This window comes from Scyliorhinus canicula, chromosome 3 (assembly GCF_902713615.1).
Source record: "Scyliorhinus canicula chromosome 3, sScyCan1.1, whole genome shotgun sequence".
Classification (NCBI taxonomy): Eukaryota; Metazoa; Chordata; class Chondrichthyes; order Carcharhiniformes; family Scyliorhinidae; genus Scyliorhinus; species Scyliorhinus canicula.
In genome coordinates this window covers 202,551,348-202,575,966 of record NC_052148.1, presented here as the reverse complement: position 1 = coordinate 202,575,966, position 24,619 = coordinate 202,551,348, and the positions used below count along the sequence as shown (strand labels likewise).

General features: G+C 46.8%; 1 protein-coding gene across 7 annotated transcripts in view; it reads right to left on the bottom strand.

Annotated features, from left to right (window-relative positions):
• The window catches only part of trim2a (tripartite motif containing 2a), a 212,817-nt gene extending 189,044 nt beyond the window's left edge, over window positions 1-23,773 (bottom strand). The window contains exon 1 of one of the 7 annotated variants that reach the window (XM_038792020.1): window positions 23,755-23,773. The gene's annotated coding sequence lies outside the window, so the exon portion shown is untranslated. The other 6 variants (XM_038792013.1, XM_038792022.1, XM_038792019.1 and 3 more) reach the window with 6 other exon arrangements.
• Between the last annotated feature and the right edge of the window lie 846 nt (window positions 23,774-24,619).

Below are 24,619 nucleotides of genomic sequence, written 5' to 3'. Positions count from 1 at the left end.
GTTTTCTTGCAAACCTCTTGTGAAATGTTTTACAAACGTTCTCAGAAAATCCATATAAACTGGAGCTACTGCATTTTGCAGTTATCTGTCCAGCCATTCCTTATTTTAAAAACTCAGTTAAATTTGTCAGATATGACCTGCGTCATAGCCTGCATGGGACATATGGGATGGGAATGATTATCTTCCCCGTGGTTCTCGCGGAGTACGAACTCCCCCTGCTGAGGGGCGGGGAACTCTATTCAGCTGTGCATAAAAGGTTGGCCAGCACGGCACAGACCATGGAGAGACCCGGTAGGGATCTATTAGGAGTTGTATGTAACTGTAAGTAAATCAACCAAAGTTCTTTATTCTTTATTCCTACTCGGGCCTACTCCCTCTGCCCTTATTAAAACCTGCCTTTAACAATTCCATGTTGGTCATTAGTATTTAAACTATGCATGGCTTAATGCTTCTATTTATTGTTTTGTGGTATGTGAACTTTGTTGATAAGGCTCCACCAAAGGGCAGCACAGTGGCGCAGTGGGTTAGCCCTGCTGCCTCACGGTGCCGAGGTCCCAGGTTCAATTCCGGCTCTAGGTCACTGTCTGTGTGGAGTTTGCACATTCACCCCGTGTTTGCGTGGGTTTCGCCCCCACAACCCAAAGGTGTGCAAGGTAGGTGGATTGGTCATGCTAAATTGCCCCTTAATTGGAAAAAATGAATTGAGTACTCTAAATTTATATTTAAAAAAACATGGATTTCAAGATTTTGCTTATAAATGTTATTTTTCTAAAGTTAAAGTACCCAAGTCTTTTTTTTCCAATTAAGGGACAGTTCTGTGTGGTCAATCCAACTATCTTGCACATCTTTGGGTTTGTGGGTGTGAGACTCATGCAGATACAGGGAGAATGTGCAAACTGTACACGGATAGTGACCCAGGGCCGGGATTAAACCAGGGTCCTCGACGCCGTGAGGCAGCAGTGCGAACCACTGCACCACTGGACCGCCCTGAAAATTAGTAAATTAAAGAGAGTCATTATTACTTCATAGGAAGGATCTGAATCCCCTGCACCCATCCCCAGTAATGTAGCTTGTAGAGCTTTACGTGTTTTATCTCAATGAGGCTTTGTTATCTTAAAAATAAAACATTTAGTGAAATCAGAAAGCACTTTCTGACTCAAAAGGTGAAAATCTGGAAGTTGCACCCAAAAAGATTGTGGATGCTGGGTTAATTGAAATTTTCAAGACTGGCACACATATTTTTTTTTAAATGAGGCAACAGTATGAAGAGGTATGGCCCAAAGGTGTGTAAATGGGTTCAGTTACATACAACTGTAATGGAATGGTAAAACAGGCTCAGGGAGTTAAATGGGTCTACTCCTACTCCATTTCCATGTCCAATATTTGCAATTTGAGAATGGATTCGGACTACGTGTTTGCAAATACCATTGCTGATCTCAGAGGAGGCAAATTTGATTGTTCCTGCCCTTTAGGTCAAGGCATCTAAGATGAATTGTGTGCTTCCTGAATTAGTAGGATCACTTACGTGATCTCTGAGATACCGGGATATGTGCACGGGAACCATAAGCAAAGCCAGAGTTCTCGCTACTCTAACTTGTTTTGTGATTGTCAAGCTTTCTGCTGTTCAGCACACAGCAAAACCTGATTCTGAACAGCTTATTAAAATATTTTAACTGAAGCTACAGCAACGTCAGAGCCCTTCTTTTGTGAAATGGTTACTATGGCCTGGGTTTTCATCTTTGAATCGGGTAGCAAGGGGGATCAGGCAAATTCAGCCTGTCCGGCTCTGCAGAAAGTGTTGCAAAGGTGGGCTACTTAAAAGGACCACCTCAGTGCTGCGGGAACTTTGTCCAAATTAAAATAAAAGACAAAGGCTGTCCAGCCTTTAGTCCTCACACCCCCTCACCTTCCAAATGCTCCCCATCCATGCCACCTCATGCCCTTCCACTCACCCAACCCGCATGACAGCTCATACCATCCCCCCCCACTCCTCCCACCTCCAACGCCAAGCTATGGCACTTTCGTCTCCATTGATCTGTTATACACTGTATGGAACCAATGAATCCTATAGCGACAGTAAAATGTGTAAAGAAAGCTTTAAAAATGTAATGTACTCATAATTTTCCACTAGTTGTATCTAATAAAATTGTCAATCATTCAGACCTTACCAATTACAAAAACATACAGCCTTGAAACCACTTAATGTGTAAACAAACATTGTGAAATTGACAGCAGAGATCATAGAGTCAGAGCTGTCAATCAAGCAATGTTTTCCCTGGGGCGCAGATTTTTCAATAAGTGTAATGGTTGCCTGGACTCTCAGCCAAGCATACAGTCAGTTATTTGGCTGTGGGGAGGACCATGAGTCCTGGCTGACTGTCCGCTCCTTAGCTCAAGGAAACATGGACCAGCCTCACCTACATGATGCTGTTCTATACTATTTAATGCATATACCAACTGAGCCACTATGGTAGCCAATAATCAATAATATTATCATCCATGCAACAAAAGAGAAACACAGCATATACTAACTGCAGCATCTACCAGAAACCATTGATTGATTTGATTTGATTTATTGTCAAATCAAATCAATCATCGATTGACAATTGCTGCATTTTTACAGTCATTAATCTCAGTGTGAATATTATTACAGATCAATATTCACGAAAACAGTCACTGGTACCAAAAAGCTAAAATCCGCAGCTAAATAATAAAGTATTCTCAGAACTTCATGGGATGTAATTATTATGGAAATAATAAATACTCTTGTGTTGTCAACATTTTAATCCAGTCTCAGAATCCAGATGATTATAAACCACGCTCAATTCTGACTCTTCTTTAGTTGAATATGTCTGCATATCCTCTCCTTGTCTCCTGCCTCAATCTTACAAAAAAGTGTTTATCTTTTTTAAATGCCCTCAGGTCACTAATACTTTGGCCAATCCAACCCATTAGCTGATTACACATGAGGACTATATAAGTTTGGATTTTTATCTATTTGGCTTTTCATTTTTGACCAAAAAAGGAGAAAATCAGATGGAATCGGGTCTCCGCCACAACAACTCTCCAGATGCTTTTCTTCCGGCCCTGTTAGGAGTGGCCATCTTGGTTGCTGTATCCTTGCACTGGAGGACCTCAATAACAACAGGTGGATGGGGTTTGATATGGGACCACATGTCTTTCAGGCACCACCGAGCCATTGCCAACAGCAGAGAAAATCACAGAAAATTATACATCAGAAACTGTCTGCGGTCAGACATACTTGAAGGTCACAGGACCCATTAATTATGTTTTTTGATATTTATTATATAAACCTGTCTTTAATTATTCTTATTTTTTTTTGCAATTTTGTGTAAAATACCCAGAAAACCTTTTAAAGTTGCTTTAAAATTTCTCAAAGTATTTTAAAGAACCTGTAAGAACTTTAAATTGCTTTGAAGTGTTATTTTTTTACCAGATATTATTTTAATTGTTGGCTCTGGTCGGGCGAGAGGAACCAATGGGGTTTTATTTCATAGAATTTACAGTGCAGAAGGAGGCCATTCGGCCCATCGAGTCTGCACCGGCCCTTGGAAAGCGCACCCTATTTAAGCCCATACCTCCAACCTATCCCTGTAATGTAATATAATCTTTATTGTCACAAGTAGGCTTACATTAACATTGCAATGAAGTTATTGTGAAAAGGTTTACCACAGGGATACTAAATGGCTTGCAACCCTACACACTGGCACTCAATCTTCCTTCTGGACCTACTTGATTGCTTTAAGCAGTGTTTGAACTGATCTGTAGAACAACCACAGTCACTTCAAAAGAGAAACCTCAAATATGAGGTTATTGCATGAATCCTGCCATTGCATCCCCTATTGGCAACAAATTTATCTCAGTCTCCTGTTGAGACTTCTCCTCGGCAACATTCAGGGATGCCATTTAAAGATAAGTATGTTAATCCTTCGCAGGCATTCCTCCAACTTGCTCCACATTATTCTGCAAACATCCTATCAGTGATAAAAACACCTCTCACTGACAAGAAATTAGGCAACCTTCTGACCATGTAAGACTGACACTTATGCCCTTCCACCGACAGCTTAATACCTGCCCTACAATGACAGTGTTTTTGAGGTGCCAGGCTGTGGTGAATTATACTGTATTGTAATTCACACTGTATTGCATTGCATTATATTATGTCCTTGTGGGCTCTGTATGTGAGCCTTTGCGCGGCTCTGCCCATAGGGGGAGATGAGGAGCTTGTACAGGGCTCCACCCATGGCCCCTCCCACTACCAGAAGTATAAAGTGCTGCAGCCGTGAGCCTGCTCTCAGTTCCTCTGGTCGCAGGCAGACTCAGTTGTAAGAATATTAAAACCACAGTTTACTTCCAATCGTGTCTCTAGTGAATTGATGGTCACATCACAGGCTAATGATTTTCAGCAGGTACTCCGAGGGATTGAGTTGAGGCATCGTTGCCTTTGGCTATTGTTTCCTCTTTAAGAAGGAAGTAGAGAATGTGGATCAGCCCACACATCTTCAAATAGAATATATGCCAGATTGCTGAAGACATCCTTTGATCAGCAGGGCTGGGGATAGAGGGTGAGGTGTCACTCAATAAGACCCTCTCCACATGGATTTGTGGATCATACCTTGTGGGCTCCCTTTACTCAGGCCCACAAAATTAGATTGCAGTTTGCCAGATTACAGGCAGTAATAAATCCTCAACTAACAAGCCTTTAAATTTGTGAGTGCAGTGCCTGGAAGAAGCTGTGGTCTCAAGCATTACATTGAACCACAGTGTTACAGAGACAAAATGGCTGCCTTGTGTGTTTCACTTGCTGCAGCAGCACTGGGGTTTTTCTCTCTGAGGCAGACGTCCTATAGAGGGTGCTAACAATGCCTGCAGCTCGCCATGAATATATGTCAATACACTGAGGGACATTGTAACAAGTGAAGTGAGTGAGTGCCGAACCCACAATGAGGAGAATCTACTCTTCATATTCTTTCATAATTTATGCTAATTTCTTCATCATTATAAAATGCCCCAGCCGTGTTATGATGACTGAAATCAGATATTTTTGAGAGGCAAAAACTGCATTAGCAATGGTGCTGAGCAGCAATTACCTGGAAATCAAGTAAGTCCATTGGCAATTGAAAGATTTGTTTGCATGCAGTCTGTTTGATTGGGAGAGATGCATTTTGTGAAATATTTTATTTTTTAATATAGTTTTTTTTCACTTGCAGAATAGTTACTTTTTAAAAATGCAAATCAATGGCACGGGCAACCTCCTTCTCCACTGCCAGGCACCGTTTCGGGGAGGATTTGGAAATATGTTACCCAGGTAAATGTTGTACACTAGAAATGGTGCATTCAGGATCAGTACAAACACTGCTTTCATTTCCCAATTGATAATCCTTCAAAACAGGAAAGATTAGTGAAATTTGAGTGCATCAATGAGTACCATAGAGAGCAAACTATCACTCCCTTAAAAGCTCCCAAAAGTCTCCTTCCATCCCAGAGGGTCCATTCCTTCTCAGAGGGCATAATTCACCTCTAGTTTGTCCTCCAGTTCACAGGTACACTCTCCCCACTAACATCCTGTGTAAGGAGACAATTTCCTTTGTTTTGAAAATATATTTATTAACTCTGATCATTTTATACCCAATAAATACAAAAAGTACACAAATTACAACAGTGAACCAAATAATACAAACATTGATCAAGCAAACCTCTCACCCTTGCTCCCGCCCCTAAATTTCCCCACCCCAGTGTGAGGAGACAATTGCCCCCCAACCCTAAATCCCCCACCCCAGTGTGAGGAGACAATTGCCTTCCCAACCCTAAATCCCCCACCCCAGTGTGAGGAGACAATTGCCCCCCCCCCAACCCTGAATCTCCCACCTCCGTGTGAGGAGACAATCGTCCCCCCAACCCTAAATCCCCCACCCAGTGTGGGGAGACACTCAAATCCCCTCGCCCCACATCCCCACCCCAGTGTGAGGATACACTCACCCCCCAACCCCAACTCCACCAGCCCAGTAAGCAACACTCCCTCCAACTCCACCACTCCAATATGAGGAGACACCACTCCAATATGAGGAGGTGTTCTCCCCTCTAATCATTCCACTTCCTCGGTGTAAGGAGAACCTTTTTCCACAAACTTCCACATCCTCTGTGTGGAGAGTCATCCTCCCCACTAATTTCTCCCACCCCACCCTACCCCCATTGTCGGTAAATTTACTTTCCTCTAATCCCAGTGTAAGAAGTCAATTTTCCCTCCAAGCCCCCTCCTCTACTTCCCACCCACCATACAGTGTACTTATATCTCCAGTAGCACCCTGGATTGATTCAGATATATAAAAACTAAAAGACCAGGGGAAACCTGGTACTTACTCTACTTTCAGATTGAGGATGTGGCTACAGCAGTTAGCAAATTACAGTCACAACCTCTTGTGTAGCAAAATCATCTTATGTGTTGGCCTCATTGTAGTGAGAGCATTGCTTCCTAAAGACCCTCAATGCACATGGCCTCCAGCTGAGTGCCCTTCTCCTTCCCTCTCTTCCTTCTTCGACAAGCTTGTCCTGCTCTGCGTGGTCGTTCTCATTCTCCCAATCATGAGAGTTTGGAATTGATGTTGAGCATTCTCAGGGCAACTCCTTCTGACTGTATACCACTGTGCCTCCACCTCTGCTGTGTTTGTCCTGCCGGTGGGACAGGACATCCATGGATAGTGATGCTGGTGTCTGAGATTGTCTGTAATGTATGATTCTGTGCTTATGGCTATATTAGGCTGTTACTTGACTAGTCTATGAGACAGTTCTCCCAATTTTGTTATAAGCTCCCAGATGTTAGTAAGGGGTACTTTGCAGGGTCAACAGGGCTGAGTTTGCCGTTGTTGTTTCCAGTACCTGGCTCTGTCCAATTTCATTCTTTACCGACTTTCCAGTGATTATGATAACTGAGTGGCTTGCTGGGCCATTTTTTAAAATGAATAATCTTTATTGTCACAAGTAGGCTTACATTAACACTGCAATGACGTTACTGTGAAAAGTCCCTAGTCGTCAAATTCCGGCACCTGTTTGGGTACACAGAGGGAGAATTCAGAATGTCCAATTCACCCAACAGCACGTCTTTCGGGACTTGTGGGAGGAAACCGGAGCACCCGGCGGAAACCCACACAGATACAGGAAGAACATGCAGATTGCTCACAGACAGTGACCCAAGCAGATTCCACACAGACAGTGACCCAAGCCGGGAATCGAACCTGGGACCCTGGCGCTGTGAAGCAACAGTGCTACCCACTGTGCTACCTATCTCAGACGGCATTCAAGAACCAACCACATTGCTGTGGGTCTAGAATCACATATAGGCCAGGCCAGGTAAGGACGGCAGATTTCCTTCCTTAAAGGGTAGTAAACCAAATGGGTATTTATAACAATTGGCAATGGCTTCTTGGTCGTTATTAGACTTTTAATTCCAGTCCAACTTCACTATCTGCCATGGTGGGATTCACCGATCCCCCCCCCCCCCCCCCCCGCCATGTAAATCAGATTCAAGCCTCAGATGGTAAAAGGGGGGGGATCATCATCAGCTCCTTTTTAACATTGGTAGCCCACCATTTAAGGTCAGGTAACTGTAGGACTTGCCTACCCCCCCTCCCACCCCAGCCTCTGCACTAACACCCAAATCCCTCTCAGCTCACACTCCAGGCCGCCCTTACCCTCCCTGACTTGAGACCCCAGAACCTTGCCTGTTCCTGGAATCCCAGAGCAAGAATTTTAAGCCCCTTCCCTCAGAACCTGGTAAGTTCTGGAGTGGTGGGGGAGTGTAAAATAGCATGAACTGCATTCCCGCCAAGGTGCCACCTGCCCTGATCCGGACATGATTTTACGGTTGGGTGGAGAGGGCTTTGGTTGAGAAACCTGCCCTTGCCCAACTAAGGCCCTTAAGTGGCCACTTAATGGCGTTTTCCTGCCCAGCCTCAATTTATAGACTGACAGGCGCCTGATGACTGAGGGTACTGTCATGTGAGAGTCCCTTTAAGAAAAGTGTGTTTTATCAAATGGCTGCAGTGATGTCATAGAACATAGAACATAGAACATAGAACAGTACAGCACAGAACAGGCCCTCCGGCCCTCGATGTTGTGGCGAGCCATGATCACCCTACTCAAACCCACGCTATACCCGTAACCCAACAACCCCCCCTTAACCTTACTTTTAGGACACTACGGGCAATTTAGCATGGCCAATCCACCTAACCCGCACATCTTTGGACTGTGGGAGGAACCGGAGCACCCGGAGGAAACCCACGCACACACGGGGAGGACATGCAGACTCCGCACAGACAGTGACCCAGCCGGGAATCGAACCTGGGACCCTGGAGCTGTGAAGCATTTATGCTAACCACCATGCTACCGCGCTGCCCCGTAGCTGGAATTGTGTGGGTGGAGCTGGAATGTGATTCTGCTTTTTACTTTTGTTTTGAGCTGCAAGCTCTTTTTGGCTCTGTTTTAGTTTTGCTTTCAGTTGGAGAGCTGCATTCAAACCAAGCAGATGTGTACTGGTCTCTCTCTGTATGTTAAACAAAGTGTTTAGATCACTTGATAATTTAAAAGTGATAACTGTTCTCTGCAGAGAATTCAAACATGCTGGGCTGGATTCTCCCCTACCCGGCGGGGCGGGGGGTCCGGCAGGACAGAGTGGCGTGAACCACTCCGGCGTCGGGCCACCCCAAAGGTGCGGAATCTTCCGCACCTTCAGGGGCTAGGTCCACCCTGGACTGTTTGCATCCTGCCGGCCGGCGGGAAAGGGGCTTGGCGCCACGCCAACCAGCGCTGAAAGGCCTCCGCTGGCCGGCGCGAATTGGCACATGCGCGAGCACCAGCATGTGCTGGTGTCATCCTCGCGCAGAGGGATTCACTTCCACACCGGGAATGGCGGACCGATACAGCATCTGGTGCGGAAGGATAGAGGTCCCCCACGGCACAGGCCCGCCCACGGATCAGTGGGCCCCGATCGCGGGCCAGGCCACCGTGGGGGCACCTCCCAGGGCCAGATCACCCGCGGCCCCCCAAGAACCCCAGAGGCCGCCCGCGCTGCCAGGTCCCGCCGGTAAGGGACCTACTCCAATTTATGCCGGCGGGACTGGCAAAGAACGGGCAGGACTTTGGTCCATTGTGGGTCTGAGAATTCGGGGACCCCGGGGCCCATTGAGTCGCGCCGGTCCCCGCCATTCTCCGAGGTGGGCGGCGCGACTCACACCGGGCAGACTTTTGGGGGGCGGGAGAATTTGGAGGACGGTGAGGGCAGGATTCACGCTGACCCCCGGCAATTCTCCGACCCAGCGAGGGGGTCAGAGAATCCCGTCCACTGTCTTTGTTAAAAAGTGTTTTGGCTTCTGGATGTTGTTAGGAAAGGTATTAAGGGTTACCTATAGAGTACTGTATATTTTTGTGGGGTTATCAGTGTTGGTAGTTGATAAGATGTTTACTGTGGGTTTATAAAATGGTAACTGGATTCACAGAGTAAACATTGTTTTGTTTTAAAGATACTTTAGATCTCTGATGCATCACATCTGTAAAGTGGGCCATTGTGCTCCCCATAACCAAAATCTATTCAAAGTTGTGGGTCAGGTGAACTCCATGATATACTTTGGTGTTCTCTAAACCCTGGCCCATAACAGTGGGAAACGGAAGGAATTCTCACTCTCGTTCTCAGATGGAAACAGGGCGTTGTGGGGCGGGGGGGGGGGGGGGGTGCTTCCATTGGAATGGCCATTTAGACTCGGGGTGCCCTCCCATCACAGATGGCCAGTCCTGAAGGCCACTGCAGATTTGAGTGAGAGCTGCTGGCCAATCAGATTGACCAGCTGCTCTCTCAGGTAGGAATTCTTTCTGAGTGAGGGGCCCAACTTCGGCCTAAAATCACTGCGAGGCAGGCAGCGTGGGTGGGATGTGTTCCATGTTGATTCTTTGGATGGTGGGAAGGGAAACCTCATCATCCTAAAGATCCTGGCTTATCTTTTGCCCCTGGCATTACTTTGGCTCATAAGTGAGGCATTTAAATTTAAAAGTTAACAGTAAACCAAGAAATCGCTGGGCTTAAAAGAAAATGAGAGATTATTTATTCCATAGCACCCCAATTCTCCTCAACATTTATTGAGCGATTCTTGTCAAAATTCTTGAATTGCCGTTAGAAATTGAAATTGCCTTTCACAACACCCCTCCAGCCCTCAAGCTCCTCCCAGCCCTTCCCTCCTCTCCTCCTCCACTACCATACTCCTCCCCTCCCCTCCCTTCGCTCCTCCCCTCCCTCCTACCAGGTTGTCCATGTAGATCAAGCGGGTTATAGAAAGAGAAAAAACGATGCCAGAAGGATGATAACATTTACTGATTATAAAATTTGGTGCATGATTTTGGTACTGCTAGCAACCTATATTGGCATGGAAGAGGTAAGCAGTGATTAACAACATATACCTGGGCTTAAAATGTTATGTGAACGGGTTGCATATACCTGGTTTGTTTTACCTTGAAAGTTGAAGGGTGATCTACCTGAGGTACTTAAACTGAAAAGACAATTCAATTGGTTTGACGTGGAATTTAAAACAAGAGGGCATAATCGGAGAAATACGTTGGAGGAGGTGAGAGTTTTTGTCAAGGAGCATGGACTTGGACTTGATTAAATGGATTCAAATGAGACTTTAATGGGGACGTATGGGAGGGGTTGGTTTGGGAGGGGTAGTAGTTTGTACCTATTTGGGATTGAGGGGGCTACGGTTGTTGGGGAGTAGTGGTCAGGGTAACGGAATGGGGAATATATAGCCCCCTGGGGGAGTTTAAGTATTGTAAGGGTATTGGGTTTTGGTTACTCATCCACACTAATATGAGCTGGACGGCGTTGTTTTTCTCTATTCTTTTAGCATACACCCTGGATGGGGGGGTTACCTTTGCTAGCTGTAAAGTTTCAGAAAGTGAATGGGAGTGAGGTGGGGGAGGGGTTGTGGCTTGTTGGACCTGCTTGAGCAAGGTTCAGTCAGCCTAGCTTATTTGTTTTTCTTGGGTGGGGGGGAGAGGTGAGAGAGGAGGGAGTGGTTTTTCTGGAATGCTTTTTTCAGGATTATGGGGGCGAGGGGGGTGCTGAGGGTGGGGTTGTGACTGGCACTAAGGGCTTTTAAGTGTCTCATCTTAGCGACGGGGTTAGTGGTTGTCTTGGGTGGGTCCTGGGCCCTGGATGGCGGGAGGTGGTGACCTTTGCCTTTTATGTTTAGGAATTGGTCACAGTCAGTGGATCGGCGGGGGGGGGGGGGGGGGGGGGGGGGGGGGGAGGGGGGGGGGGTTTATGGTTGCCGTTTTATTTTCAAGGGGAGGGGTTTGTAAATGGTATTTCATTTTTATGGATTTGTTTATTTTGTGTTTTATAAAATGAAAACTTCAATAAAAATATTTTCAAAGAAAAAGCTAATTATATAATTTAATTATAGTTAGGCCCTTTAGGAGTGAATCCGGAAGCAATTGAAAATGAAAAGTGGTGTTAAATAAGGACGCGGGAGTCCAACCGAGTATAAATAAGAACAAGGTTTTATTTACAAACAGTGGGCGGGATTCTCCGTTCTGCCGGCAACCCGGGGGTTTCCCGACGACATGGGGCTGCCCCACAATGGGAAACCTCATTGACCGGCTGGCGTAACAGAGAATCCTGCCGGTGGGTCGAGGCTGAAAAGTGGCGTGGCGGGCCGGAGATATCCAGCCCAGTATATTTACACTTTGTGGATGCTGGGTCAATAGAAAATTTTAAAACTGAGATTGGTAGACTTTTGATAGGTAAGGGTATCATGAGATACACAACCGACTCAGATAATAGAAAACAGCCATTGTCTGAACAGGTTTGAGTGGTTGAATGGCTTACACTTTTCCTATGTCAGGAGTTCAAATCCCAGCATGGTAAGTTGTAAAATTAGACACACTAAAAATCTGATTCTTTGGGTGCTGTGCCAGACGATGATCATTAGAAACTGTTTGGTTGTTGTAAAAACTTAACTGGTTCTCTTGCTGTTCAGGAAAAGGAAGGTCCCACCCCTACGTAGTCTGGTCTCCAGTGGTTCCAATCCACACTCTGGTTGATATCCGAGAGAATTATAATTAGAAACAAAATCGATCATGTCCTACCCTGCCCTACATGTCTTGTCTACTGGAAATAGCCCCAACATGCCGAATGTGTTCATGCTAACATTGAGAATTTGTCAGTCCATCTACTTGAATTTATCTTCACATATGTTATTTGTAGTGACATTTGCCACCAGGCAGTTTTCTTAAAAATTCAGTTTGGCCATAGATATGTTTCAGCATTGGCAAAGACTCCTGTCAGCCCATTGAGCATCTTGCATTGTTACAAGAGTTGATGACACTGACCCATATCTGCCTGTAAAGTAGATCAATCAATAAAACCTTTCTTTGTGTAATGATACAAAATAAGGAAAATGCTCTGCTTCCCCACAGTCACAGGTGAGGCAAACCGCAACTAAAATTATTTCTGATTATTCTCTCCAACACTGCAACCTCCTTGCATCCTATTGCCTGATTGACTTACTTAATTCTGATTCAAAAACCTAACTTGCTGCCTGTATTTGATACATAGGCACGATTTAACCAAAACATTTCCAAGTGTCATTTTGGGCATTGTGTTTCTCACCGATTTACCCCTCTCCCGGGATTTCTGATGGTCGTTCCGCCTCGCGAGATCCAACCAGATCTCACGAGATGCCGCATGCCCAGACTCGCATAGCTACAAGACCTTAAAAGCTCACTAAGCTATGCTACTGCCAGATCAAACGGCTTCCCGGCATCCATCTAGCCAGGCGCCGTTCAGCCCTGATCCTCACAAATGGGGACCAGGCAGAACAGCACGTGGAGGGGATGGGGGGGGGGGGGGGGGGGGGGGGGTCACCCTGACAATGGGAGGCCTCCGGATTGTCAGCCTCTGGGCAGGGTGGCACCCTGGCACTGCTGGTGCCACCTTTGCACTAACAGCCTGGCACCCTGGCACTGCCAGGTCCCCAGATGGATCTGCCAGGCTGGGAGGGACACTGCCAGGGTGCCAGGCTGGCAGTGCCCGGGATGCCCTCCCCATGTGTGATTGGGTGCGGAGTGGCTCAAGGACCCCTCAACAGGACAGATGGGGCATTGGGTGGGTCGGGGGGGTCGCACCGGATGTGGAGTTCCTCAGCGCATGATATGCAGCTAAGTGAGGCCTCGGCAGGGCGTTCCCTGCCAGTGGCTGAAAAAAGAACAGAGTGCCACTAGATAGTGGGGTCGATCCCGATGCTCTCGATTCCTCCCAGAACGAACTCTGGATTTTTTTTTCAGTTAAATCGTGCCCATAGTCATTTCTTTAGGCCTCTGGGAATTTCTTCCAGGTTGAGCCCACATTTAGAAATGTTTTAATCACTGGGGAGCTGAACTCGCTAGTGAGACGGACTCCTCAGTGATCGGCCACCATTTTGAAAGGGAGCCCTGATCGCAAAGTGAGCTTCAGAATCCCCCAGACCCCCCCACCCATGGGCAATGTCACCCCCACACACATGGAAATCCCCTCCCCAACGTGGGTGAGAACGAGATTGCGACGTCTGTAGCGCTAACAATTATACTCAAAGCCGAGAGACTGGTTCAATAGAGGCTTTATTGTTGTACGATGTTGTCCCTCCATCTGCAACTGTAGACTAAGGGTCTGAGCAGCTCTCATACATATTTATACATAAGCTCCCTGTGGGCGGAGCTAGCCGGCAGGGGCTGACCGGAGGAACCTGTATTACAGGTACAGGCATACAACCCCCTACTGCAGTACACATAACTACAATGGTTCACCCCCTGTAAAAAATGAGTCCGGCGGGGGTGACATGTAACTCTAATACAAAGGATGCTATTTACAAGAGGGTCCAACAAGGAAAATCAAGAGTCCATCCGGTTAGCAGGTTACAGGTTGAGCCGAATCGGTGGTCGAACGTTCCGCTGTGATCGGCGTAGCTGTGGTGGTGACGTCGGCACAGGCGGTGATGGCAACGATGGTGCAGGTGTTGGCGGTGTTGGTGCTGGCTGCTGGTGGGATGACTCCGAGAGCAAGCCGAAATCTTCCGTGTCCTCCAGGGTGGGCAGGGGGATGAGGGATGGACCTGATGGGGACGAATAGGGGAGCGCTGGGGATGGCGCGGGAAAGTGTGTGGGCATGGGATCGGCACCTGAGGGAGTCAGGTCCCGAAGCGAGACTGTGTCCTGGCGGCCGTCGGGGAACTCCACGTAGGCATACTGAGGGTTGGCGTGGAGAAGGCGTACTTTGTCCACCAGGGGTTCCGCCTTGTGGTGCCGTACATGCCTACGGAGAAGGACTGGGCCTGGAGTCGTGAGCCAAGTCGGGAGCGACACCCCGGATGTGGACTTCCTAGGCAAGGCAAAAACACGTTCATGGGGTGTACTGTTAGTTGCGGTGCACAGTAGCGACCGAATGGAATGGAGCGCGTCAGGGAGGACCTGCTGCCAGCGAGCGGCTGGGAGGTTCTTGGACCGTAGGGCCAGCTGGACGGCCCTCCATACCGTCCCGATCTCCCTCTCTACCTGCCCGTTTCCCCGGGGGTTGTAGCTGGTCGTCCTGCTGGAGGCGATACCCCTGCTGAGCAGGAATTGACGCAGCTCATCGCTCATGAATGAGGATCCCCTGTCACTGTGGATATAGTCGGGGAAACCGAACAGGGCGAAAATGGAATCCAGGGCCTTGATGTTATATCCGGGCATGGGATGGCGAATGGGAACCTAGAAAATTCATCGGCCACACTAAGGATGCAGGTGTTGCGGTCGGTGGAGGGAAGGGGCCCTTTGAAGTCCACACTGAGGCGTTCAAAGGGGTGGGACGCTTTCACCAGGCGCGCGCGATCTGGCCGGTAGAAGTGCGGCTTGCACTCCACACAGATCTGGCAGTCTCTGGTGACTGTCCGTACTTCCTCGACGGAGTAGGGCAGATTGCGGGCTTTGATCAGATGGTACAAGCGAGTGACCCCCGGATGGCAAAGGCTCTCGTGCAAGGCACGGAGCTGGTTCACTTGTGCACTGGCACATGTACCTCGGGAGAGGGCGTCTGGGGACTCGTTGAGCTTGCCGGGGCGATACAAGATCTCGTAGTTAAAGGTGGAGAGCTCGATTCTCCACCGCAAGATTTTGTCATTCTTGATCTTGCCCCGCTGCGTGTTGTTGAACATGAAGGCTACCGACCGTTGGTCAGTGAGGAGAGTGAATCTCCTGCCGGCCAGGTAATGCCTCCAGTGCCGCACCGCTTCAACGATTGCCTGGGCTTCCTTTTCAACAGAGGAATGCCGAATTTCGGAGGCGTGGAGGGTGCGTTAAAAGAATGCCACGGGTCTGCCTGCCTGATTCAGCGTGGCGGCAAGGGCAACATCTGAAGCGTCGTTCTCTACTTGGAAAGGCAGAGTCTCGTCTACGGCGTGCATCCCCACCCTAGCTATGTCAGATCGAATGCGGGCGAAGGCCTGTTGTGCCTCGGCCGAGAGGGGAAAATGTGTGGACTGGATAAGTGGCCGGGCCTTGTCTGCGTATTGTGGGACCCACTGGGCGTAAAAAGAAAAAAACCCAAGGCAGCGTTTGAGGGCCTTGGGGCAGTGGGGGATTGGGAGCTCCATGAGGGGGCACATGCGGTCGGGATCGGGCCCCAGTAGTCCGTTTTGGACTACGTAGCCAAGGATGTCTAAGTGGTCTGTGCGGAACACGCATTTCTCCTTGTTGTACGTGAGATTAAGGAGAGATGCGGTGTGGAGGAATTTATAAAGGTTGGCATCATGGTCCTGCTGGTCATGGCCGCAGATGGTGACATTGTCGAGGTACGGGAAGGTGGCCTGCAGTCCGTACCGGTCAACCATTCGGTCCATTTCTCGCTGAAAGACCGAGACCCCATTCGTGACGCCGAAGGGAACCCTCAGAAAGGAACCCTCTTCCTCCTGCCTCCCCCTGACCATGACCCCACCGCTGGGCATCAAGCCATTGTTTCATTAGTTCCAGGACTGTTGCTGACCTCATTGCCTCTGGAGATCTTCCCTCCACAGTCCCCAACATTATAGTTCCCCAAGCTCATGAAGCCTGCTTCTATCTCTTTCCCAAAATCCACAAACTGTACTTGATGTGTTAGGCGGGTTGGTTTGATGTTGACTGCAACTGGATGCAGGGAAGCTAGAAACAAATGTCTGACACCGGAGATGATCCAACACGGTTTTATTTAAACTATGAACGGCTGTACATGTTCAGCTGTGGGTTGACACTCTACTAATCCTACTGACGACCTCTTACTGGTTCGACCAGACCTACTAGCTACCACATGGCAATAATGTCCACTGACTTGTGCATTCTGACTGTCTCAGTGTCTGGGTCCCGAAAAGAGCGGGAGTCTTAATGCCCTGTGAGCTTTATAGTGGTGGTGTCTTGTCTGGTGATTGGTTGTTCTGTGTTGTGTGTTCATTGGTCATCCTATGTGTCAATCACTACCTGTCTGCATCTCATTATATACATGAGTGGATATTATGACAGTACTGACCTGGTAGACCCATCATATCAGCCAGTTCCTGCCGCACTGAGCTAATTTTTCCTATCTTCATTCCATCTCTCATGTCCAGTCTCTTCCCACCTACGTTCATGATTCCTCTGATGCCTTACATCACATCTACAACTTCCTTTTTTCTGGCCCTAACTGCCTCCTCTTCACTATGGACATCCGATCTCTCCACATCTCCATCCCCCACCAATAGGATGTCAGGGCTCTTCACTGAGCAGAGGACCAATGATTCCCTATCCACCACCACTCTCCTCTGTCTGGCTGAACTTGTTCTGCCACTAAACAATTTCTCCTTTAACTTGTCTCACTTCCTGCAAATAAAACGCGTGTATATCCCAGTTTTGCCTTCGATCTTTTGTTGGTTATGTGGAACACTTCTTGTTCCAGTCTTACTCAGGCCCTATCCCACAGCTCTTTTACCGTTACGTCAAAGACTGTACTGGTGTTGCTTTGTGCTCTTGTCTGGAACTGGAATCAATTTTGTTTTTAGTTTCCACCCTTCTCTCACCTTCACATTTCCAATACTTCGCCTCTCTTCCTGTCTCCATTTCCAGTGATGGATTGACCACCAATATTCATTACAAACCCACCGACTCCCACAGCTACCTTAGCCACAGCTCCTCACACCCTGCTATTGTAAGGACTCCATCCCATTCTCCCAGTTTTTCCATCTCCGCCACATCTGTTCTGATGATGCCACCTTTGAAATTGGTGCTTCTGACATATCTGCTTTTTTCCTTAACCAAGGTTTCCACCCCACTTTTCGTGGTTGACAGGGCACGCAACCAGGTTTAACCCATTTGCCAATTGGGCACAACAATCCCCAATCTCCCCCCAACCAGAGCACATTACTGCACCCCTCGCCCCTCCAACACCCACCCCCGGTCCAATTGCGTACACGGAAAATGCCAGCTTAGCACCTTGGTAGTGCCAACCTGGCACTGCCAAGGTGCCAGTCTGGCATTTACAGGGTGCCCAGGTGGCAGCAACAGTGCAGGACAACACCTGTGCAGGGACCTCCGATCCTCAGGTGGGCCATTTTGTCTGGCCCCCGTTTGTGGGGACCAGTACTGAATGGCGCTCACCTGAGGTCTCTGAGACGAAGGGGATGAATCCTAAATCCTCAGATACCTTAGGAATCTGCACATTGGAGTGAAGCTAACTGCCTCGCTCTAATATGCCAAAAAGTGATCCCGCCCAAAATGGCCAGGATTTACATCGCAATGTCTTGGTGAGATCGCATTGGATCTCGTGTGGCATGGCGAGCGGGTAGATCCCGGGATCGGGCCCTCCCGGCTTCATTGGCCACGCTGCACTACGGCAAGCTGTTTTTCCAGCACAGCATGGCCGTTGGGTCGTGCACGATATCAATTAGGTTCAATCCTGTCATCACCTAATGTTCCTCCATGTGCACTTTGCAGGCACTGAATCGTTGATTTTGTTCTTCTTTATCTCAGAGCAGTTGATGCCAATTGTAATATCCCCACCCTTGTCTCTGATGTGATCAGTTCGTCCAACATGTTCAGGAGATCAAGCCTAGAATCCGACAATAAGCTTGAGCTTTGCATTTCTTAAATTGGCCATATCACACCAGTAACTCAACTCAAAAAGCTGTATTTTGACACGTCTTTTTTGACCCCATATTTATGGTGCTGACGGCTCCCAGGTGCAAACCAACAAAGTATAAAAGGGTAATGGGGGAATGCAGAGATTAAGTCCTGTGTCAAGTCAAAGAGGAAGTTGTTTGAGAAAAGAAAATGACTGGTTCACTTGGTCCTGCAAAACAACGCAGTGGCCCTGATCCACTCGATCAAAACAAGCTGCAGCAGTACGTTTGGCATCGTCACAGAATCCAATAGCAAATCATTAACAGTTACCTGAACCAATATCACCACAAAGGAATGAGCTGCTGCCCTCTTTCCCAGTGTGAATCTGTACAAATGGTTTTCATAGAACTGTACCAGGATATCTGAAAAATGACAAACCCACAGAGACCACCTTTCAAGTCAGATTGAGCAGCGAGGCTAACTATAGAAAGATTGCTGGCTGTAGGGAGATGGGCGGGGAGGGGGGGGGGGGGGGGGGGGGGGGGGTATTTCTTCAAAGTAATTGTTAATAGAAAAGTGCTACCAGAAATCTTGGTTTGATCCAATGTTTTAAAAATAAATCTCTTTATCCTGCCTTATTTTATGAATTTATTCAGTATTTTTGTAATCCTCAAAACGGGTAGGTTTAATTTGGGAGGGTGGTTAAAAATCTAAAACAGGAGGAAAAAACGCTATGAGCCCAAGATGTGATGAGAGGCAGAATCACAATCTTCCCACAGGAGGCCGAAGCTGCCCGTCTCCTGTGTAACAATGATTGTCTTTTTAACTCCTGTCGGGCAGGTCTCCCTGACCTCGGGAAACTCAGTAGGTGATAGGAGGCAAGGTGGGCTGAATCCAATACTGTGGGGGGTGTTTCCTCTCGATCCAACAAGCTACCAGCAAACTCACCTCTCCTAAGATCAGACCTTATGGCCGACCGACAGCCCCCCTCCCCCGCCAACCACCATCTGCTCCTTCGACCATCATCTACTGTTCCCTGCAATCGGACTCCTCTCGATCACCACTTCACCCTTGAACTCTTGCGCTCCCTCCTCCCAGATGCTCGTTGTCCTTGAGCTAATGGCCAGCCCACAAATATTTGTGAAACATGTGGTTTCCCTGCTCTGTGGGGTTAGTGATCCTCCTGAGCACTGCCTGCATAGTCAGGTGTAACACAGGTTGGCTGCACTACAAGAGTTCCATCTAGATTATCCTGATAAATTCATCCTCACAGGGTATTTTATTGGCGTAGAATATCTCTGGTCGCCATACATGGTTTTGCACTAAGTCCCTAATTAGGGCTGAATTATGAGCAGTGTGGTGCGGTGTGACCTTTCAAGCACTGGGAATTGGGTGGAAGATACATAATCCTACTGCCTAATTTTACTTGTGACCTTTATGAGCCATCAGAGAGAGCAGATTTTCAACCCAGCTGCCAAAGTCTAGCTGTGGCCAAACCTCATGCTTCAGCGAGGAGTTCAATTACTACAGGAGAGAAGGAAGGGGGGAAATTGGCAGAAAAAGCATAACACTTGAAAGTGTAAAATATAAGAGATTCAAGAGGACATGGGGATGGAAATAGATGGTTTGGTAGTAGAGAGTTTGAGATGCTGATTGGACAGGAGATTAGGCGCAGGACTGAGACTTAGTTTGTGTGGTACCAGATGATAGAAGAGAAATGACATGACCTAACTTCTGCACCATCTGTGTCATTCAATTGTCATCTTTTCCTTCACATTCCATAAAAGTTCACTTCAATGAGGCAGCTGAAAAACCTGAGTGGGTGTCATTGGGGAGCCAAAAAATGAATCTTATGTGGGCGACGCAGGCTGGGCCTTCCCTAATTGCCCTTGTGGGGGACAGTTCAGAGTCAATCACATTGCTATGGGTGTGGAGTCACATGCAGGCCAGACCGGGTAAGGATGGCAGATTTCCTTCCCTAAAGGACATGAGAGAACCAGATGGGTTTTTGCACCAATCAACAATGCTTTCATGGTCATCATTAGACTTTTAATTCCAGATTTTTTTTATTGAATTAAAATGTCATCATCTCCAGTGGCGGGATTTGAACTTGGGTCTCCAGAGCATTATTCTGGATCTCTGGTTTATTAGTCGAGTGACAGTACTACCACGCTATCACCTCCCCAATTAGACCACTAGATAGAGGCCCGTGTAGTGGTGAGGTAGCCCTCCTTAATAAAGGGAAGAAATACTGATGGGATCGTTACTAACCAGGGGAAGATTGCCATTGTCAGCTGACCAAACAGTCTGATCAACAACAAGCTCAGAGGAGTTGCAAGTCAGAGAATGTGTTACTCGGTCAAAGATCAGTAAAACCTGGAATTTCCTGGTACTGGCTCGAACTGGTCTTGTAAACTTAAATGTAACTCCAGTTCAGATCATTTCCAAGTATTCATTTTCCCATTCTGACGTGGCTGAACTAATGCTGAACCAGACAGTACTGTACAATGTACCACCATATTAATCAGGAGCATAGAAAGAAATAGTAACCATATCAATTCAGACTTGCAACCCCACCAGAAAATTATTCTATCTTTCTACTTGGAAGAGGAAGGGACATGGTTCATAGATCATAGATCACAGAATGTACACTGCAGAAGGAGGCCATTCGGCCCACCGAGTCTGCACCGGCTCTTGGAAGGAGCACCCCACTTAAGCCCACACCTCCACCCTACCCCCGTAACCCAGTAACCCCACCTAACCTAAGGGCAATTTAGCATGGTCAATCCACCTACCCCTGCACATCTTTTGGACTGTGGGAGGAAACCGGAGCACCCGGAGGAAACCCATGCAGACACGGGGAGAACGTGCAGACTCCGCACAGTTGCAGGTAACAACAGAGGGAAGGGCAGAAATTTGAAGGAAAATAAATAACTGTTACCAGAGTGTCACAATCAAGCTAAGAATGCTTTGCACTGATATCCTACACCTTCATGGATTATAGCACATCAGCATTGAACAGCGGGCTCCAGGTTTGAAAGGTTGGATGCAGTTTGGTTCTCTACACTACAGGACTACCCACAGAGAGTGCAGAGCCAGGAAACATCATCAGTCCACTCTTGCACATCTTCCAATGATCCATTCAGGTGGAAGCTTGGAAGCGGTTGGCACCTGCCCATCCTCAACCACCAGAAAGCTAAGCTTAGAGAGACCAACAGGGCGGAAAAAATCAAGGCACTTGGAATGCCCAATAATCTTACAAAAATGCTGGAGAAAGATGGAAACTGTACCCGGCTGACCAATTCCCATATAACCGGAGTTAGATGGAAACTGTACCCAGCTGACCCATTCCCAAATAACCGGAGTTAGGTGGAAACTGTACCCAGCTGACCAATTCCCAAATAACCGGAGTTAGGTGGAAACTGTACCCAGCTGACCAATTCCCAAATAACCGGAGTTAGATGGAAACTGTACCCGGCTGACCCATTCCCAAATAACCGGAGTTAGATGGAAACTGTACCCAGCTGACCCATTCCCAAATAACCGGAGTTAGATGGAAACTGTACCCAGCTGACCAATTCCCAAATAACCGGAGTTAGATGGAAACTGTACCCGGCTGACCAATTCCCAAATAACCGGAGTTAGATGGAAACTGTACCCGGCTGACCAATTCCCAAATAACCGGAGTTAGATGGAAACTGTACCCGGCTGACCAATTCCCAAATAACCGGAGTTAGATGGAAACTGTACCCGGCTGACCAATTCCCAAATAACCGGAGTTAGATGGAAACTGTACCCGGCTGACCAATTCCCAAATAATCGGAGTTAGATGGAAACTGTACCCAGCTGACCAATTCCCAAATAACCGGAGTTAGATGGAAACTGTACCCAGCTGACCAATTCCCAAATAACCGGAGTTAGATGGAAACTGTACCCGGCTGACCAATTCCTAAATAACCGGAGTTAGATGGAAACTGTATCCAACTGACCAATTTGCCATAATGCAACATCAGTTTTGTAACACAGCAACGATTGAGATTTTATAATCTCAAATTTGAGAGCATTAGTTAAATAAAATGTTTCGGAAGATAACGGAGTAAAATTTATGACTATATCTTACATATATTGTGATACTAGAGCCAGAGTAAAAATCATCTAAAGAGCTTCAAGATTGAAGGTAGACGTCATCAAATCATTTTCTAAGATTGGTAAAATTTGCACAAACTATGATAAAAACGATTCGGTTTCAATAACATTATTTTACAATAAAACATTTTACTATGCAAAGACTGTACAACAGAATATGCCAGTTCATTTAGTGAAGAAAAAGACCTCACATTTCAAATAATCTGTGCCATAGCATCTAAGATCATTTCATTAAGCGTAATTTGCTCAGTTTTATGTAAAGCCTCTTACCATTGTATTGCATGACAATATTTCCAAACAAACATCAATGAATATGAAGGAAATGAGCATCAGCACTAACCGTGTGCTATCAGTATGGATTATACAGCAATGCACAAACCTCACCCATCTGTCGTGACAGATTTTAAATGATGATCTGCATCTGCTTTGATGTAAGCGCTCTTGCTCACGGCTGTTTGACCCCATGTGACACAGGTCAGCAGCATCTAAGTCATCAGTGCAACTGAAAGGTGTCTCTCGTCAGGAAAAGTAACGCAATAAAAATGGAAGCACCTACTAACCCCATCCTCTAACCAGCATGGACCAAGCCTCTGTCTATCCGCAGCCTCCTCTGCATCCCTTTCCCTGAGCAAAGCAGAGAGCTGGTGATCACATATTCAAAACACGTCTTACCAATCATCTTTATTGTTGTACTGTGCTGGCCAAACGAAAAGTCACACACTGGCTGAAAGACCTTTTTTTCCCTAAATAAAATCTTATATTTTCTAATATTAGCTGACACCACCCCTTTGTTTTGTTAACTCCTTCCTGCTTTAATGATCTTTGTCAGACCTGACTGCTTCATTCCTCTCACCGCTCTGCAGTCTCCTACTGATCGCTGAAGAAGAACAGCAATACTAACTGTATTTGTAGCATTAAAGAGTGGCCCAGACTCTCAGAAACACTTAAAATCCAGTTGCCTTCTGTCAGTTTTCAACTTTATAAGAATACAGCACATTTCTAGTCGCCCACCACATTCTACATAACCCGTTCACAGCTCATTTGCCAATCTTTTTTTCCATGATCTCACTGCAAAATATCTGCCTGGCCAAACCGAACTGCACAGGATCCTCCCCCCCCCCCCCCCCCCCCCACCCCACAAAAGCATTTTCAGTCTGAATGCACAATATAGTCCAGTGTACTTACATTTAGAAATGTACTAGAGAAAGTTGTGCATTGTTCCAGCAAAAGCTATTACAAAAGGAAAAAAAAAGGAAAGAGAGAGAGGATTGTAAATCTGGCTTTCAGCACGAGAGCATAACAAAGCTGCTTCCTGTAATCTACTGTTTTCCATATGCTCGGTCCCCATGTGTATCGAGGAGCAGCTGCCAGCTTTATTATCTGCGTCATGATGCTTCTTGAAAGAGGGAGGGGGCAGAGATAATGAAAATGGAATAACCTGCATTCGTAAAGAAGATATAAGGTGGTTACCTGGTGGAGCAAGAAGTCAAATCAATTCAACGTGCGCCAATACACCTTTTTTGTAAAGTCGCCATAGTCCCAGATGACCATAGGCCGCTTTGCCCTTTGTGGGGAAGAGCTGACTGGTGGTAATTAAACCTGAGGATCACCACACCTCAGGCTAGGGGCAAGGTTGAGAAGGCGGGGCCTTCATGAATAACCTCTTACATCTTTAACTATTGAATAAATATTGCAACATGCAAACTGGCGTCAAGCAGAGATCTGCAGTTCATTTATATATTGATGAAAATCACTTACTAATGTCCGACATTTGCAAGTCGGTTGGCTTGGCCCATTTCCAATAAGGGCCTGGCAATTAACTGTCCTCCAACACAACTATTTATGTGCAGAAGGGCTTACAAAACCATGGATGGATAATGCAGCAACAACATAGCTAAAAAATGACTTATTAATATTCGCCTCATTTCCTGCTGAAGAACCTGTCTCTTCAGAGCAGTTGTCATAGAAACTATGGAGCTGGTTGTTTCTCCGTTAGGCTGTTTCCATGGCAATTATACATGGATCCATTTAGCAGAAAAGGCCTTCCTACAAGAGCATTTTCTTTTCGGATAATGTGGGAAATGTACCTGCTTAGTTTAACAAAGAGTAGGGATAACATCGCGATGTAGCTTCCTCTGATCTGAATTCTAAACATCACAGGATGTAGAAAAAAGCTCTCGGGGTCACAGAAGATGTACATCAGGCAAACAGTACATAATTATATCTATGATCTCTCTCCAAGAATGACTGACCTTGAATACAAAATATGTTTGGCACCAAGAATTGGATAAGTTGCAGAATAGCATTCAAAATGCTCCCACTGCAATATTGTAAG